Raw genomic sequence first — 16,248 nt, forward strand, 5'->3', positions numbered from 1 at the left:
CAGCATCAACAATCACCACCCTGATCAGTCAGCTGTAATCAATACTGAAACAAGACACTCCACCAGCAAAAAGATTATGACTTGTGAAACCTTAGATGGTAGTTAGCATTTCTTAGCAATAAAGTTTGAAGATTAAGGTATGTACATTGTTTTTTAGACATATGCTATTGTATACGTTATGTCTACATTACATACATTATGTATGTATTGTATTCATACAAGTTATATACTTATATACAGTATAGCATGAACATAACTTTTAAATGCACTGGGAAACCAAAAAATTCATTGGACCCACTTCATTGCAATATTCACTTTACTGTCATGGTCTGTAACTAAACCCACAATAGGCCCAAATTATATACAATAGTATAAAAATACTACATAGGCATAAATACTATATAAAAGCCTTTAAGTTATGTTGTTATTCTTCCTTTAGTTATGTTAGGCTTATAAGAGAAAGGTATGAGAGTTTTGGAAAGCAACTTGATTTTCAGTTTTATTTATTCACTTGCTAAAATGTTGTGATATGTTCTACTTTTTCCATATGGCTTAGAGTTTTCTAATTGTTCTCTATCACACTGTCTTCCTGTATACTGTATCTTAGCTAGTTTTCTGAAATGAATTGTTATTTCAATGAAAAACCTCACATTTGAGCTCTCTCAATACCAGTACATGAGCTATATTTATTTACCTTGCTGGCCAGTAGCAAAGTCAAGAGATTTTTATTGTTGTATTGCATTCACCTAAAGAAATTAAAAAGCTCAGTTGAAGCAGAGTGGGATTTTCTAAAATGTATTTGCAGTAAAGACATTCAACATTGTGAAGATTCCAGTCCTTTTTCAGTCTAATCACAAAGCTTTTCAGTAAGAGTTTACAGCATATCCATCCATTCACCAGAAAAGTCTTTTCTGGGTACCTCTCTATCCCATTCATATTTTTTAAAAAAATTTATTTTTAAGTAATGTCTAGACCTAATGTGGACTCAAACTTACAACCCCTAGGTCAAGAGTCACATGCTATAGTGACCGAGCCAGCCAGGCACCCCTATCCTATTCATATTTTTAAAAGGAAATGCTTTACTCCTAGAATAAGATTCTGCCCTACTTTGGAAGTAATAAAATTCAAGCATCAAAAGAAAGGACTTTTTTCTTTTGAAAGCGTTCATATTCTTTTGTCTTTTTGCATTCAAGCACACTTTAACTTTGTTTTTGGGAAATATAAAGGAAAATTTGGTCACTCTACACTAAACAGTATTTTATATTTGGAAATAATGAATAGGAGCCAGGAAGGAGGAATTATATTTTTCTTTATTGAATCTAAAAACTCCAGGTAATGAGCATGCTATTCCTAGAACTGGGTGGATGGTGCACAAAGATACTTTGTTTTGGCATGAAAAGGCTCTGTTGAAATTGCTCTTTTTAAGTTAAAGAACTATGTGAACTTGGTTTAACGTCTAGGAAAGCGTTGATGCTTGCCAATACTGAAAGACCAAAACCTGTAGGAAAAAAAATTAATGGTTGTGAGTAAAAATATAGAACATGTATTTTTTAACAGTGTCAAACTTGAACTATCTCCAAGTTTACAAGTAGTATTGTAAAGAGTGATTTTATCGCTCTATTTGTTAAACAATTTTCAAGAACAAAGGTTTTTGGATTAAAACAAAACAAAACAAACAAACAAAAACCTCCACCCAACTATTTTGACATCAGCTCTAGAAAAGGAACATTGGTTTCTGCGAATTAGCTTCAATGACAGTGGGACTGTGCAGGAGGAATACCAAAAGGATTTAGTTTACTTAGGAAATGGCATGCTACAGAGGGTTAGTCAAACTTAAATAATGTTCATTAATTCAGTTTTGAATTTACCCATAATTCTCAGTGTCCTGCCTTGTTTTCAAGACCAACCCAAAGTTTTGGTTACTGGTTTTACTATCAATTCTGGATCTGCCATTTACTATAGTTCAGAAAATATTACGCAGGGGTGCCTGGGTAGCTCAGTCGGCTGAGTGTCGAACTCTTGATTTCAGCTCAGGACATGATCTTGTTTGTTAGATTGTGGGATTGAACCCCACGTCAGGCTCTGTGCTGTGCTCTCTTTCCCTGTCTTGCTACCCTCTCTCCCACTTGTGCTCTGTGCAATCAAAATTTGAACAAAAATACTAGAGCATTGAATAAAAAAATAATTCCACAGCATGAAAAAATCATTTTTTAGTGATTCCTTCTTCTCTCTCGTTTCATGCTTTTTCCATATATACTTTTATATACTTATTTAAATATAATTTTTTTTTAATTTTTTTTTAACGTTTATTTTTGAGACAGAGACACAGCATGAACAGGGGAGGGGCAGAGAGAGAGGGAGACAAAGAATCCGAAACAGGCTCCAGGCTCTGAGCCATCAGCACAGAGCCTGACGCGGGGCTCGAACTCACGGACCGCGAGATCGTGACCTGAGCCGAAGCTGGACGCTCAACCGACTGAGCCACCCAAGCGCCCCTTAAATATAATTTTTAATGTTTCCTTATACATCATTTTATCTGCTATCTTTTAAAATATTTTTCACATTATTTGCTATTGATACAGCTAAATCTACTCATTGTGATCCTTTTCATTCTTCATTTTAACTAAAATAACTCCTTTTTCATGAACAGTCAAAATCAGTTCTCCTTTGCTTCTTTCCCTAAACTCTGGTCATTTATGCCTATCTTTATTCATCCATAAATTCTCCCCAGTGGCTACTAGCATCCTTTGCCCATGCTAGGCATTGAATAAATATTTGAGTACTGAGTTGAAGCTAATCCTCAGAATTATTTACAGCAAAGTGTTTTATAAAGAAATTGAAGTGAGAACAAATGAGCAAAGCCATAGAAGTTTTATGCCTGTAAAAAGAAGGAAGGGGCGGCTGGATGGCTCAGTGGGTTGAGCGTCCGACTTGGGCTCAGGTTATGATCTTGCAGTTTGTGAGTTCAAGCCCCACGTCGGGCTCTGTGCTGACAGCTCAGAGCCTGGAGCCTGCTTCGGAATCTGTGTTTCCCTCTCTCTCTGCCCCTCCCCACTCGTGCTCTGTCTCTCTCACTGTCATAAATAAATAAACATTAAAAATTTTTTTTAATAAAAAAAAGAAGTGGCAGTATTTTTTTTAAGTTTATTTATTTTTGAGACAGAGAGAAAAAGAGAGGGGGATGGGCAGAGAGAGAGAGAGAGAGAGAGAGAGAGGGAGAATCCCAAGCAGGCTCACCACTGTCAATGCAGAGCCCCATATGGGGCTTGAACCATGAACCATGAGATCATGACCTGAGCTGAAATCAGGAGTGAGACACTCAACCAAGGGAGCCACCCAGGTTCCCCACAAGTGGCAGTATTAACTTCTGATGAGGTAGAATTTAAATATAAAAACACCAAATAGGGAGTAGACTATTTATGAAGACATGTCATAACCTTATATGCATCAAGAAACACTGCAGTTAAATATGTAAATGAAAAATTCATGAATGAGAAGTACAAAGATAATTTGAAAAACTATATAATAAGCAACTTTAATACTCCTTTTTCATAATCAAAATGAGTAGATAAATAATTAATGAGCCCATAGAGGAATTAAACCATCCAAACTGGAAGTTAATAGAAATCTATATAGAATCTTATATCTCTTGCTTAGAGTAAAAAATGTTAATGTCGGGATGCCTCGGTGGCTCAGTTGGTTAAGCGTCTGACTTCAGGTCATGATCTCAGTTTGTGAGTTCGATCCCCATGTCAGGCTCTATGCTAACAACTTGGAGCCTGGATCCTGCTTTAGATTCTGTGTCTCCCTCTCTCTCTGCCCTTCCCCCATTCATGCTCTGTCTCTCTGTGTCTCTAAAAAATGAGTAAGTGTTAATTTTTAAAAAAAAAAAATGTCCAAGAAACATTTTTTAAAAATTATATAATTGGCTAGAAATCAAAACTTAATATTTTTAAAATTAAGATTTTACAGACCACTTTATTCTTAATTAAGCTAAGTTGAAAATAGAAAAAAAGTTACTAAAAAGTTTTAACTACATAGAAATTAACATTTAAAGAAGACATGAAAAGTTTATAAACTGCCTAGAAAATAATGAGAGAACATTTCATTCCAAAATTTTTAGAACATAGTAAAAACTGTATTCATTACTGAGGAATAAAAGCAGAAATCAAAGGAACTAAGGAATCATCTTAAGAAACTAGGAAACGAATAACAAAATGAAACAAATAAAAGTATTAAGAGGACAATCTTAAACATAAAAACCAAAAGGAAGGAAAATGAAAAGAAAATATAGCAACATAAAGGGTAAGCCCAAGAGCTAAGTTATTTTAAGAAATAAAAGATTAATTCTTTTAGGAGCCTGATTTAAAGATCAAAGAAAGTAAAAGTAGACAAAGTGAGAAAGAGAGAAGGTGAGAAAAATAGATGAGATGAGAAAAGAGAGATGAGAAAAGAGAGAAAACCAACAGGGAGAAAGAGGGAGAAGAAAAAATATTCTATTGCAACAGAGGAGAAAACCTAGGAAATAGATGCTTTCCTAGAAGACATAGTTTAATTGGGTCCTCTATTGTAATTGGCCTGTTCAAATTTTCACTTCTTCTTGGCTTAATTTTGAAACTTACAATTCCTTCCAGGTTTTTTTGTTTTGTTTTGTTTTGTTTTGTTTTGTTTTGTTTTGTTTTCAGCTTTCTTTCAGTTTTTTCTGTGGTTGAGGCTAATCCTAGTTCCCTAGTGGCCAGACCACACCTGAATGATGGCTTTGGTTTCTGGGTGGTACATTTTTACAAACCAACAAAGCTAGGAAGAAGAAAAGATGCCACACAGTATATGAGGAACAGTGAAAGAAGTGGGGATGTTTCCCTGGGAGAAAAAAACTAAAGGGACATGATAGCTGTCTTCAAGCACTTGAATGTCCCTTACCAAGAAAAATGGGTAAACAACTCCCATAAGACCTAGCAGAAAATTTAAAATATCTGGTGTTCAGGGAAAAAATTTAGGAAACTACTACATTACTCTTCTAGGCCAACATGTCTATTTTGCAGTAATTTTCCCTGAACTTCTTAGCGTAAATATGCCCAAGATTTGAGTCAATGGCCCTAATCTACCTACTCATAAATCCTCAAAATCACCTGTATTTGCAAAGTTTTGCTTTCTTATTTCACTTTTCAGTGTTGTTAAGAGAATTTACTATGATTTATGGATAAAGCAAAATAGTTTTCCATAACTAGACCACCAATGGCTTTTGCTTTCATTTGCTTTTGGCATTTTTAAGATATTTAAGCGTATTTTGAAGGCCAAGAGAAAGAAACCATTGAAGGGGGAGACAGATGTTGTAAAAGGTTTCTTGTGGGTTCTGTAAAATGTTTTAAAGCTTAAAGTGGTTTCTAGTCTCTGAAATTTTCACGTGTTTCTTTTTACTGAAATTATACCTCTGGGTAAAAAATAAATAAAATGATGTCTATTCTATCCCACCAGAGTAAAGCTAATTATTACTCTGAGTACTAGATCAATTAAATATACTTCCAGTGCCATTTTATGTTTATTACTATGAACTATGTGTCTATGTTTTCATATCTATGTGTTTGTATTTCCATTGTTAGTTAAATTGTTAAGAAGATGGGACACTTTTGATAAAAATCTATAATATCTGTTTTTCTTACGTACCTCAGAATTAAGTCCTCCTTATTGGAATATGATATAGTCATATAACTTGTACTTTATTTATCTTCCTTAAATATATGATTTTTGGAGAACACTGAATTATGAATGAGAATACTAAATTATTAATTATGAATGATTGCAGGATTTTAAATGTTCTCAAATAAGAAATAAGCATGAGTTTTTAATTTCTAAAATTAATTTTGTGAACTATTGCTTTCTAAATATCAAGGAAGGTGGATATTAACAAACTTTTATTTAGTTTTTCCCATCTGCGAGGTACTGCTCCAGGTGTTTTACACAAGTTAACTCATACAGTCCTCTGTACAACCCAGTTTGGTTGGTATATTGCCATCCCACTTCTACAGACACAGATGCTGGACAAGGGAGAGAGTAAGGAACTAGTAGTAGTAAGGGGCAGAGCCAATCTGAGTCTGGAATCTGCTATTTTAACTACTATACTCTACTGATGTGTTAGCTAGAGCTGAAGCTTTAGAAAGCTTAAGTGCACTGTCAGCCTTTTTGTAAGTTACAGCACATCTTATAATTAAACTATTTTAGAGACAGCAGGGAATCCTAAAGGTGAATTTAGTCCATGTTTGAGAGTGTTGACTGCGTGTGCCCCTGAAACTCAAGGGCACTCAGCCACATAAATAGCACCAGAATCTTGCATCTGATTCCCATTTTAGGGTTCTTTTCATAAATTGCCTGTATAGTTTCTTTATTTTCTGATTGTAAGAAATTGGAGTATCTTATTTAGATTAATATAACGGGAAAATAAGAGCGGATAACACATAAACAAAGAAAACTCAATTTTTTTTTCTTTTAGAAGTATTTCCCTCTCTAACCTGTGACAAAATATCTAGTCTGTTCTAAAATTTCTGCCTTTTAAAAAGTAAGTTTTATCATAGTGAGATGAATATGTACTCATTCTGTTTACCTGAGCACATATTATATACATTTCTCTTTCAGTCTAAATAGTTAATTTATACTTTGTTTTGAAAAATACCTTCACACTAATATTTTTAGACACTGATTAATATTGGAGAGTTATCCTCTTAAAGAATCTAGGGAATTTATCTTACTGATATACTTGCTCACATGTGAATAATTTATGTATAAGGGTATTCACTGTGGCACTCTTTGACATACCAAAATATATACTAGAAACAATCTAGATGTTCAACAGTATGAGAAATAAGGCTGGTTATAGTATGGTGGCATACTGGGCCATTATTAAAAACAAACAAAACACAAGGAAGACCTTCCTATGTGATATGAAAATATCCCCACAATGTATTGTCAAGTGAATAAAGCAAGGTGATTATGATTTGCTAACATCTGGGTAAAAAAATGACAGAATACATATATTTGCATTTCTTATATATGCTAAAACATTTCTGGAAGGAAACAGCAACTATTTGGTGGGATGGATAGAAAATGAGTATAGTTAAAAGAGAGAGACTTGCTAATTTGTATCTGTACTTTTTGGTTTTTGAATTATGAGAATTTCTGACCTCATTCAAAGTGTTGGATTAAAATTTAAACAGTTTTCTTTTCTTTTTTTTAGTTTATTTATTTTGGAAGAGAGCACATGGGCTGGGGAGGAGCAGAGAGAGAGAGAGAGAGAGAGAGAGAGAATCCCAAGCAGCCTCTGTGCTGTCAGTGCAGAGCCCTACACAGGGCTTGATCCCATGAACCATAAGATTGTGACCTGAGCCGAAATCCGACGCTTAACCAAGTGAGCCATCCAGGCCTCCCTAAACATTTTTCTTAAATGAGTGAACATGAGATCCACATATGAGTGAAAATATATGGTATCTGTCTTTCTGTGACTGATTTATTTCACTTAGCATAATACCCTCCAGTTCCATCCATGTTGTTGCAAATAGACAGATTTTATTGCCAAGTAGTATTCCATTGTATATATAAACCACATCTTCTTTATCTATTCATCAGTTGAGGGACATTTAGGCTCTTTCATAATTTGACTATTGTTGAAAGTGCTGCTATAAACATTGGGGTACATGTGCCCCTATGCATCAGCACTCCTGTATCCCTTGGGTAAATTCCTAGCAGTGCTATTGCTGGGGGAGGTGAAGGGGGACAGAAAAGTTACAGAGATGGAGGGAGGGAAACCATAAGAGACTCTTGGATACTGAGAACAAACTGAAGGTTGATGGGGGATGGAGGAGAAGGGAAAGTGGGTGATGGGCATTGAGGAGGGCACTTGTTGGGATGAGCACTGGGTGTTGTATGGAAACCAATTTGACAATAAATTATATTAACTAAATAAAGTAAAATAAATAGCTCACTTGGAAAAAATGAATAAGTATGAAAATTTGGGTGAGAAGAAAGAGGAAAGGAGTTTAACATAAACAGGTGGTTGTGTATAGAAAAACACAGTTGCATGATTGAAAATTAATGCTGCATTAATCTTCTATTTATTATTTTAATGATCTAAACATTATTTTGCTGTTTTTTTAATTTTTTGTTTATTATTTATTTTTATTTTTGGATTTATATCCAAGTTAGTTAGCATATAGTACAATAATGATTTCAGGAGTAGAATCTAGTGATTTATCCCCTACATGTAACACCCAGTACTCATCCCAACAAGTATCTTCCTCAAAGTATTTTGCACTCAGTGTAAATGCTATGAGAATTCAATTAATGCCTTCAAAATTACATGTCATTGTGGTGTTAATTTCATTTCCCTGATAACTCATGAAGTTGAACACACCTTCATGTTTGTTGGTAATTGAACATTCTCTTTTGTGAAGTGCCTTGACTATTTTTCCATTTGGTTGATTGTCTTCCTTTTTCTTATTGATTTGCAGGGCTTCTTTATATATTCTGGATGAACAAAACCTTGTCTTTGCATATTGCAAATATCTTCTCCCACTCTTATTGACAGTCTCACTCTCTCCATAGTATCTGTTGGTGAACAGAGATTTAAATGTTATTTAGTCCAATGTAGCATTTTTTGGTGGTATCTTTAGGGTCATATGTAAGAAATATGTCCCGTCCCTAAGATCATGAAGATAGTTTTCTTGATCACCTTTAGAAGTTGTATTGTTTAATCTTCTATGATAATAGCTATTGTCCACTTCGTTTGAGGTAGAAGTCAAGACATATTTTTTTTAATGGATATTTAAGTGACTCAGCACAACTTACTGAAAATAATTATCCTCCACACTACTCTATAGTGTCGGTGCCTGTGGTGTCCCTGTGCAAGTGGTCTGTTCAGTACTCTTCTGTTCTAATATCTGTCATTACCCATCCTTATCTCTCTGTGTGCTAGAGTCATACTTTTATAATTACTGTAGCTTTATGATTCATCTTCTATCTGGTAGAACAAGTCTTACTACTTAGTTTTTCTAGATCAGGAGTACAATGACTGTCCGTAAGTATTTCACAGTCAGCTCATAATTTTGAACTCACTTTGTCCTCAAGAAAAGAGGGAGAGAGAGAACTGCAGGAAGCTTTATAGATTAATATGACTGAATTTATATTTTTACCATATTGAAACTTCCTTCCAGTTCAGGAACCTGATGTATCCTTCCATTCATTTACTTCTTTTTATTTTCTTAAAAATATTTCAAATATTTCTGTGGAGTGGTATTATACATATTTTGTTGACTTTATTAATACTGCATGTTTTTTATATTGCTATAAATGATAATTCTTAAATATTTTTTCACATTGCATGTTACTAGTTTGACTTGATTTTTGTGTATTTTACTTATTCAGCAAACTTGCTAAATTCAGTTATTAATCCTAGTAGTTTATCTGTAGATTATTTTGTATTTTCTGTATATATAATTATGCAATCTGTGAGAAATGGAGGATCTTATATCTTCATTTCTAATTGTTTTATTGTCATTTCTCTTCTCTTCTTATGTTGGCTATGAACTCTAGTCAATGTTGAATAATGGTGGCAGTGTATACTTGACCCACTTCCAATCTCAAAAAGAAAGCTGTCAGTATTTCACCATTGAATGTGATGTTTATTGTAGGTTTTCTTGTAAATGCTCTTTATCAGGTTAACAAAGAGTTTTCATCTCTTCCTGGTTTGCTAAGATTTTAACATGAATGAGTGTTGAATTTATCAAATACTTTTCCTCTATGGAAGATAATTTTCTATGGAGATAATCATATGATTTTTCTCCCATATTAATGTATGAGTTATACCAGTTATCTTTGAATGTAAACCAAACTTGTATTCTTGCAGTAGACCTTCTTTGATTATGATCTGATGCCTTTTTCTTAGATTGTTCAGTTTGGTTTCCTAATATTTTGTTTAGGATTTTTGCATCTATGTTTATAAAGAGATTGGTCAGAAATTTTCTTTTCTTACAATGTCTTTATCAGGTTTTGGTATCAGGATTATGTCCACCTAATAAAACAACTTGAGCAGTGACCCCTCCCTCTCATACCCTTTTACTTATTCTCTAAGAGTAGTTGTGTAATACTGGTATTATTTCATCCTTAAATTCTCAGTAGAATTTACCAGCAAGATAGTAGGGGCTGAAGTTTTCTGTGTGGGAGTACCTTTTTCCTCTTTCGCTTTTAAGATACTTTGTGTTTGGTACTTGACAGTTTTATTTGGTGTGCCTATGGCTTGATTTTCTTTGTATTTATTTTATTAGTATTTTTTATGTTTATTCTTGAGAGACACAGAGAGACAGAGCATGAGTGGGGGAGGGGCAGACGAGAGAGGACACAGAATCTGAAGAGGTTCCAGGCTCCGAGCTGTCCACACAGAGCCCAATGCGGGGCTCGAACTCATGAGCCATGAGATCATGACCTGAGCCGAAGTCAGGCACTTAACCGACTGAGCCACCCAGGCGCCCCACTTTGTATTTATTTTGCTTGGGGTTCAGAGAATTTCTGGGATATTTGACTTGATGTTTTTCGTTTTTTTTTTTTTTTTTCAAATATTCAAAGGCATCTAGCACAATGCTCTGTAGTAGCTGTTGAGTAAAAAAAAACCAGCCACGTTCCTATAAATGATAAAGTCATGGGAGATCCATGAACTTGAAAATGAATCTGCCTCTTTAGTGCTCCACTAAGTAATTAATGCAAGATAACATTTAGACAGTGCTTGGCAGGGTGCCTAGCTGGCTCAGTCTCTAGAGCATGAGACTCTTGATCTCAGGGTTGTAACTTCAACTCCCATGTTGGATGTAGAGATTTACTTAAAAAAGTTAAACTTAAAAATAGAAGGAACAGTGCTTGGCATGTAGGAGGTGCTATGTACATTTCATGATTGTTATTGCTTTTGTTGTGGTAGTCTCTTCTCCTCTGTCATATTAACATGTTCCATTTTTAAGGAAAAATGAAATTGTTGTCAACTGAACAAAAGTTCAAGGAACCCTGCAAACTATTATGACCAACACTTACAATCGAGATTGAAATCATAAACCATACCTTTCATAAATCAAGCTTTGAAAGCCAAGTTTTAAACTTTCTCTGTCCTTTTCTTTGGAAGATTTAATTAATCTGACACTTTTCCAGAGGCCTCTTCCCTCACCTGTGTCACTAAATTACTTCTGAGTTGTCCCAAGTGGCAAGTTAGCCTTTTAGCTTGAATGTTAACTGGGTAATAGTGTCTCCTGAAGACACTTGGAGATTGATTTAGAGTTAAGTAATTTTGTCTTACAAGAATGGACATGTTTTTGTCCAGAAGAATTGGACAGCTATTTTTCAGTGATATAAACTGGCATTAGCATTGAATACAACAGAAATTTAAAATATCTTTAAGTATATTAAGTACATAAAATCCTTGAAACAGGAGTTAGATGACATGTTATTTGAACTGTTAAATTGATATTAAAGAATTATTGTCATTTTAAGAAGATATTTGGTATCATGGTTATGTATTTTAAAGAACTTATTTTCTTTAGATCCATACAGAAATATTCATGAATGAAATGACATGATGTTTACTATTTGCTTCAAAATAATATGGGAGGACAGTATGGACAGTGCACAGAAGAAACAAGATTGGCCAAGAGTTGATAATTGTTGATGCTAGAGAATGGGTACTGAAGAATTCATAATCAGTCTGCTTACTTTTGCATATGTTTATGATTACCCTAATTCAAAACAAGTGTTTTAAACAGTGGGTAAAATATTCAAGGGAATTCCTATCATCAAATCCAAATTGCTAGAATAGGCTATCAACACAAATTTGATTCCTGTTTTCTAAGGTTCTACAAGGTCAGAATTTATACCTTAAAGCTACTTTATATCCTGGACCTATATCTTTTACTTGTAATATTGTAGGAGCAAATATATGGGCTTTTGGATGGAGTAATGATCTTTATTCCTGTTTCTATAATAAATTTGCAGTGAATCCTGTCTAGCAAATATCACATATCTACAGAAACTATTTTATTAGACACTTCTCAGTGAGTAGCATTGGCCCATCATCTGATTATTCAAGCCAAAATCCTAGAGTTACCTTTGCTTCCTTCCTTTACTTCATTTTCAATATCTGGCTCATCACCAAACCCCACTGGTTCATCTTCCAAAATGCACCCTATATCTGGCTACTTCTGTCACCTAGTTCAGTCATCCATCATCAACTGCCTGGAGGGCTGAAACAGTCAGAGGCCACTGGTAAGAAGAAAAGTATAATCTAGAGCCCTATTCTCCCAGTGTCCACTTTTGTCCTTCTATAGTCCGTTCTCCAGGAAGACCCTGAGTGACTTTTTTAATGTAAATCAAGGTCTGTCACTTCGCCTCATAAAACTACTCAATGATTCACACTGAACTTAAGAGTACAATCCATAGGTTCTTATCACAGCCAGCAAAGCCTGTGCGATCTGGCTCATTTGGTATGTGTCTCAGCCACTCAGTTCTGTTCTCTGAACACAAGCACATCAGGCACCTTCTGCCCTGGGGCCATGTCCTCGCCTCTGTTGCCTGTAGTCTCTTCCCCAGTTTCTCTGCATGAGGACACTTCAGTTCTCTGTTCAAATTGTCACCTCCTTGGAGATCCCTTCCCTGATTCATAGTTCCCTCTAGCACTGACTATAATCTGCCTGGTTTATTACTTGTTTGTCTCTCATTTCCTGCATAGAAGCCCTGTGTCTCTCTCCCTTCATTTTTGCAGGGTCCACCATAGTGCCTAACCTGTAAAAAACACATTTCATTGAAATCTAAGACATGATCAATTGTTATATATTGTATTATATTGTATAATATACAATATTATACACATGATTGTATATAACATACAATTATTACAATATAATATTGTATTACGTGCCACCAAGAAAATAAAAACTGCAAATTAAACAATGGAACAATGCTGAAGACTGTTGATTGTAAGACTGTCCTGACTTTTGAGATATTAAAATGCTGAAGAAACTGTGTCCTTGAACTGATGAAATACATATCTTGTTGAATAAATAAATGAATGCACTTTGCTTAATCATGTTTATTTGTGATTTTTTTGAGGAAATTATTCTGAAAAAGATAGATATGTAGAGGCCAAGAGATTGCATAAGTCATGAGTAGCATTTTATTATGAAAAAGGAGATAATCTTACTATGCAGAACTATGAGTACTTCGAAGAATTGTATGAGTAATTGTTCCAAACTGCCTATTACTAGCTTACCAGCAATGATTCAAATTTAGTAGGTCCTGGGTGAGCCAGAAAACCTGAATTCTCAGCAAACACTTTAAGAGACACAAGCAGTTGTCCCGGAAGCAGATTCAGGCCCTAAATTTTAGATGGAAGGAGGACAGAAAAGATAGAGACATAGATTCTGAGAGAGTTGGTAGCGGGAAGATGAGTGAATATGATCATATTGCTTCTATCTGCTTAATAAAGTAGAGATCATTTGGTCCATTGCAGTGGGGTAAGGATTTTGCAGCTTTCAGAAAGAAGAGAAGGTACAGGATAAGCAAAATGCAGAGAGTTTGAGAACACGAAGAAAGTGTGTGTTGTATGCAAGTAGATAGATATGCAGACAGATTTGGAAAACACTGAAGAAGACAAGGTCCTTGGTTGCTTGTTAGATGACAGGTATCCCAATGTGGTGTGGAAATGAACACTCACTGCTGAAGGAGTAATAAGATAACCTGCTCCCTTGAGCTACCTTGGGTTGTTCTGGTCCCTAAACGACATTCATTTCTATAAGACCTGACTGTCCCTGGGTGGCTGTGAAATTACTGCTTCCATTGTTGTCACTTGTGCAGTTAAAATAAATTTATAGGTGGGGCACCTGAGTGGCTCAGTCAGTTGTGTGTTTGACTTTGGCCCAGGTGCCCCACATCGGGCTCACTACTGTCAGCGCAGAGCCTGCTTCAGATCCTCTGTCCCCTCCCCCCTATCCCTCCCAGTCACGCTGTCTCTGAAAAATAAATAAATACAAACAAACAAACTTATAGGTGAGGGAGGCCAGGTTAAAACATTGACCAAGGAACCGAAAAAATGACTCCTACCCCCTAAAGTATGCTGTTCCCCAAGAATAAAGAGTCCCTTGAAATGGCCCAAAGGAACTCTTTCTCTGTGGAATGAAAAGGAGTTGTTTTTCACATGCTGAAAGTCGGGGTTTTTCATTTTCATATGGAAAACAAACACACTTTTAGGGTGGTTCCGTGCTCTGCCCTCACGCTCTCATTTCAGTTCATCTGTACACCCGTGTTTTTATATACTCTCACTTTGTGGTCCAGTCTTACTGATCATCTTTCAGTCCCTCTGTGGCTGTCATCTTTAAGTTAAGATGCATATACCTTAGGGCAGTATACATTTGATCCAACTAGGATGTGGGGAAACTATGGGTACCCCACTAAAATGTGCCGTATTCTCTTACCGCCAAGCCTTTGTCCGTGTTTTATCTTCTGTCTGTTTGAAACACCTTCACCCTTGTTTGGCTAAGTTCTATTAATCTTAAGATCTCACTTGAAACCTTCCTTCTTCCAAGAAGCCTCTTCTGAACCTCCCAAGGGTAAGGTTACCAAGCCTTCCTCATATCCTCTCCTGACACCCTGTTCTTGCCCATCAGGCATGGTCACTGCTCTGTATCATGATTACCTCTTTACTGATAGGCACTTGCAATGCTTCAGCACCTAATCCAGTACCTGGCTCGGAATCAGCTTGATAAATGTTGACAGAATATTAAAAGAGGAAACATGTATTAGTTTTTTAAAAAGTTGCATATGTTTCATTAACCCAGTTTTTAATAATGTCACACATGTTTTTTTTTGTCTGTTTAAAATCTTCTGAGGATTTATGTCTTGAACTATAACTGAAAAATTTATTATAAACCTTAATTTGGGTTATAATCACATTTCATAACCCCATAACAAGTGTAATAAGCAAATCTGATTGTAACTAAAAGCAGACATCATAAAAAATAGAAAAATTATTTGAGGCCATTGTTTGAAAAATCTCTCTAGACCATGTTATACAATAGTGGTATAGCATTATGTAGCAATATACACTTTCAGCAAGTTTATCCTAAGAAGGAGGTTTATCCAACGCTCTTTTTTCATTTCATTATCAGTCTGGCTCGTGTCCTTTACTGGTATTAAATGTATCATCTCATGTATCCTTCAGCCTGTGGCTTCTTATTTTTTTTAATGTTTATTTTTGAGAGAGAGAGAGAGAGGGAGAGGGAGACAGAGTGCATGAGAATGGGGGGAAGGGTAGGCAGGGGGGCTGGACAGAGGATCTGAAGCAGGCTCTGCACTACAGCAGACAGCCCCATGCAGGGCTTGAGCTCACAAACCGTGTGGGGCTCAAACTCACGAACTGGCTCAAACTCATGAGCCCTGTGATCGTGACCTGAACTGAAGTCAGATGCATAACCGACTCAGCCACCCACACACTCCCAGCCTGTGTACTTTCCCTGTCCTCAAATTTGTGCCAGATACACAGCAAAGTGGGAAAAAAAGTTACTCTGATGTTAGTTGTGTGTTTTTTTGGAATTGTTCTTTGTGGTGATGTTTTTCTTTCTCCAGACACTCCCTCAGTTTTCACAGATGGCTTTTCTCATTAAGGTCAATGTGTTTTGCCCTCTCAGAATGTCAAGTGACATTTCACCCAAGTGAGAGAAAGAGATGGTTTAACATTGTTTGCCGTTTGGAGCCTTCACAGCCTCCCTTTGCTATATTAGGATATACAAAAAGAGATTATGATGCCATGATGTATAAATATAAACACTTCTTGTTCACTACTTACATAAAGTATTCTTGGAACTCTTTGTTACAAAGTAGTTTATTTTCTTCATTTGTTAAAATTTAGTCGTGTCCACACTTGGTGCTTCATATGCTATAATCTTTCATGCCAAACTTATCTAGAATCCCATACCAAATGCTAAATGTACTCTTGTAGTATATCTTTCTCCTCTCTCCTAACCTAACTCTGTGGTCCTGTGAAGAAGTTCATTTTATAAATGACCTCAGTTGTAGCCAGATCTCATGTGTTTTTTGTTTTGTTTTGTTTTGTTTGTTTTGTTTTGTTTTTGCATCAATGTGATTGGTGTAATTTTCTTACTTGCTCCTGTGATTCTGATGACATAAAAACTATTCCATGTTAGTTACATGGATGAGTCAGGGAAAATGGAGTTA

At 35.6% G+C, this 16,248-nt stretch overlaps 1 protein-coding gene across 2 annotated transcripts in view; it reads left to right on the forward strand.

The window, feature by feature from the left end:
- Positions 1–16,248, forward strand: part of RNF217 (ring finger protein 217) — a 132,019-nt gene that overhangs the window by 62,607 nt on the left and 53,164 nt on the right. The gene's annotated exons all lie outside the window — the stretch shown is intronic.

Source organism: Panthera onca, chromosome B2 (assembly GCF_046562875.1).
Source record: "Panthera onca isolate mPanOnc1 chromosome B2, mPanOnc1 haplotype 2, whole genome shotgun sequence".
NCBI lineage: Eukaryota > Metazoa > Chordata > Mammalia > Carnivora > Felidae > Panthera > Panthera onca.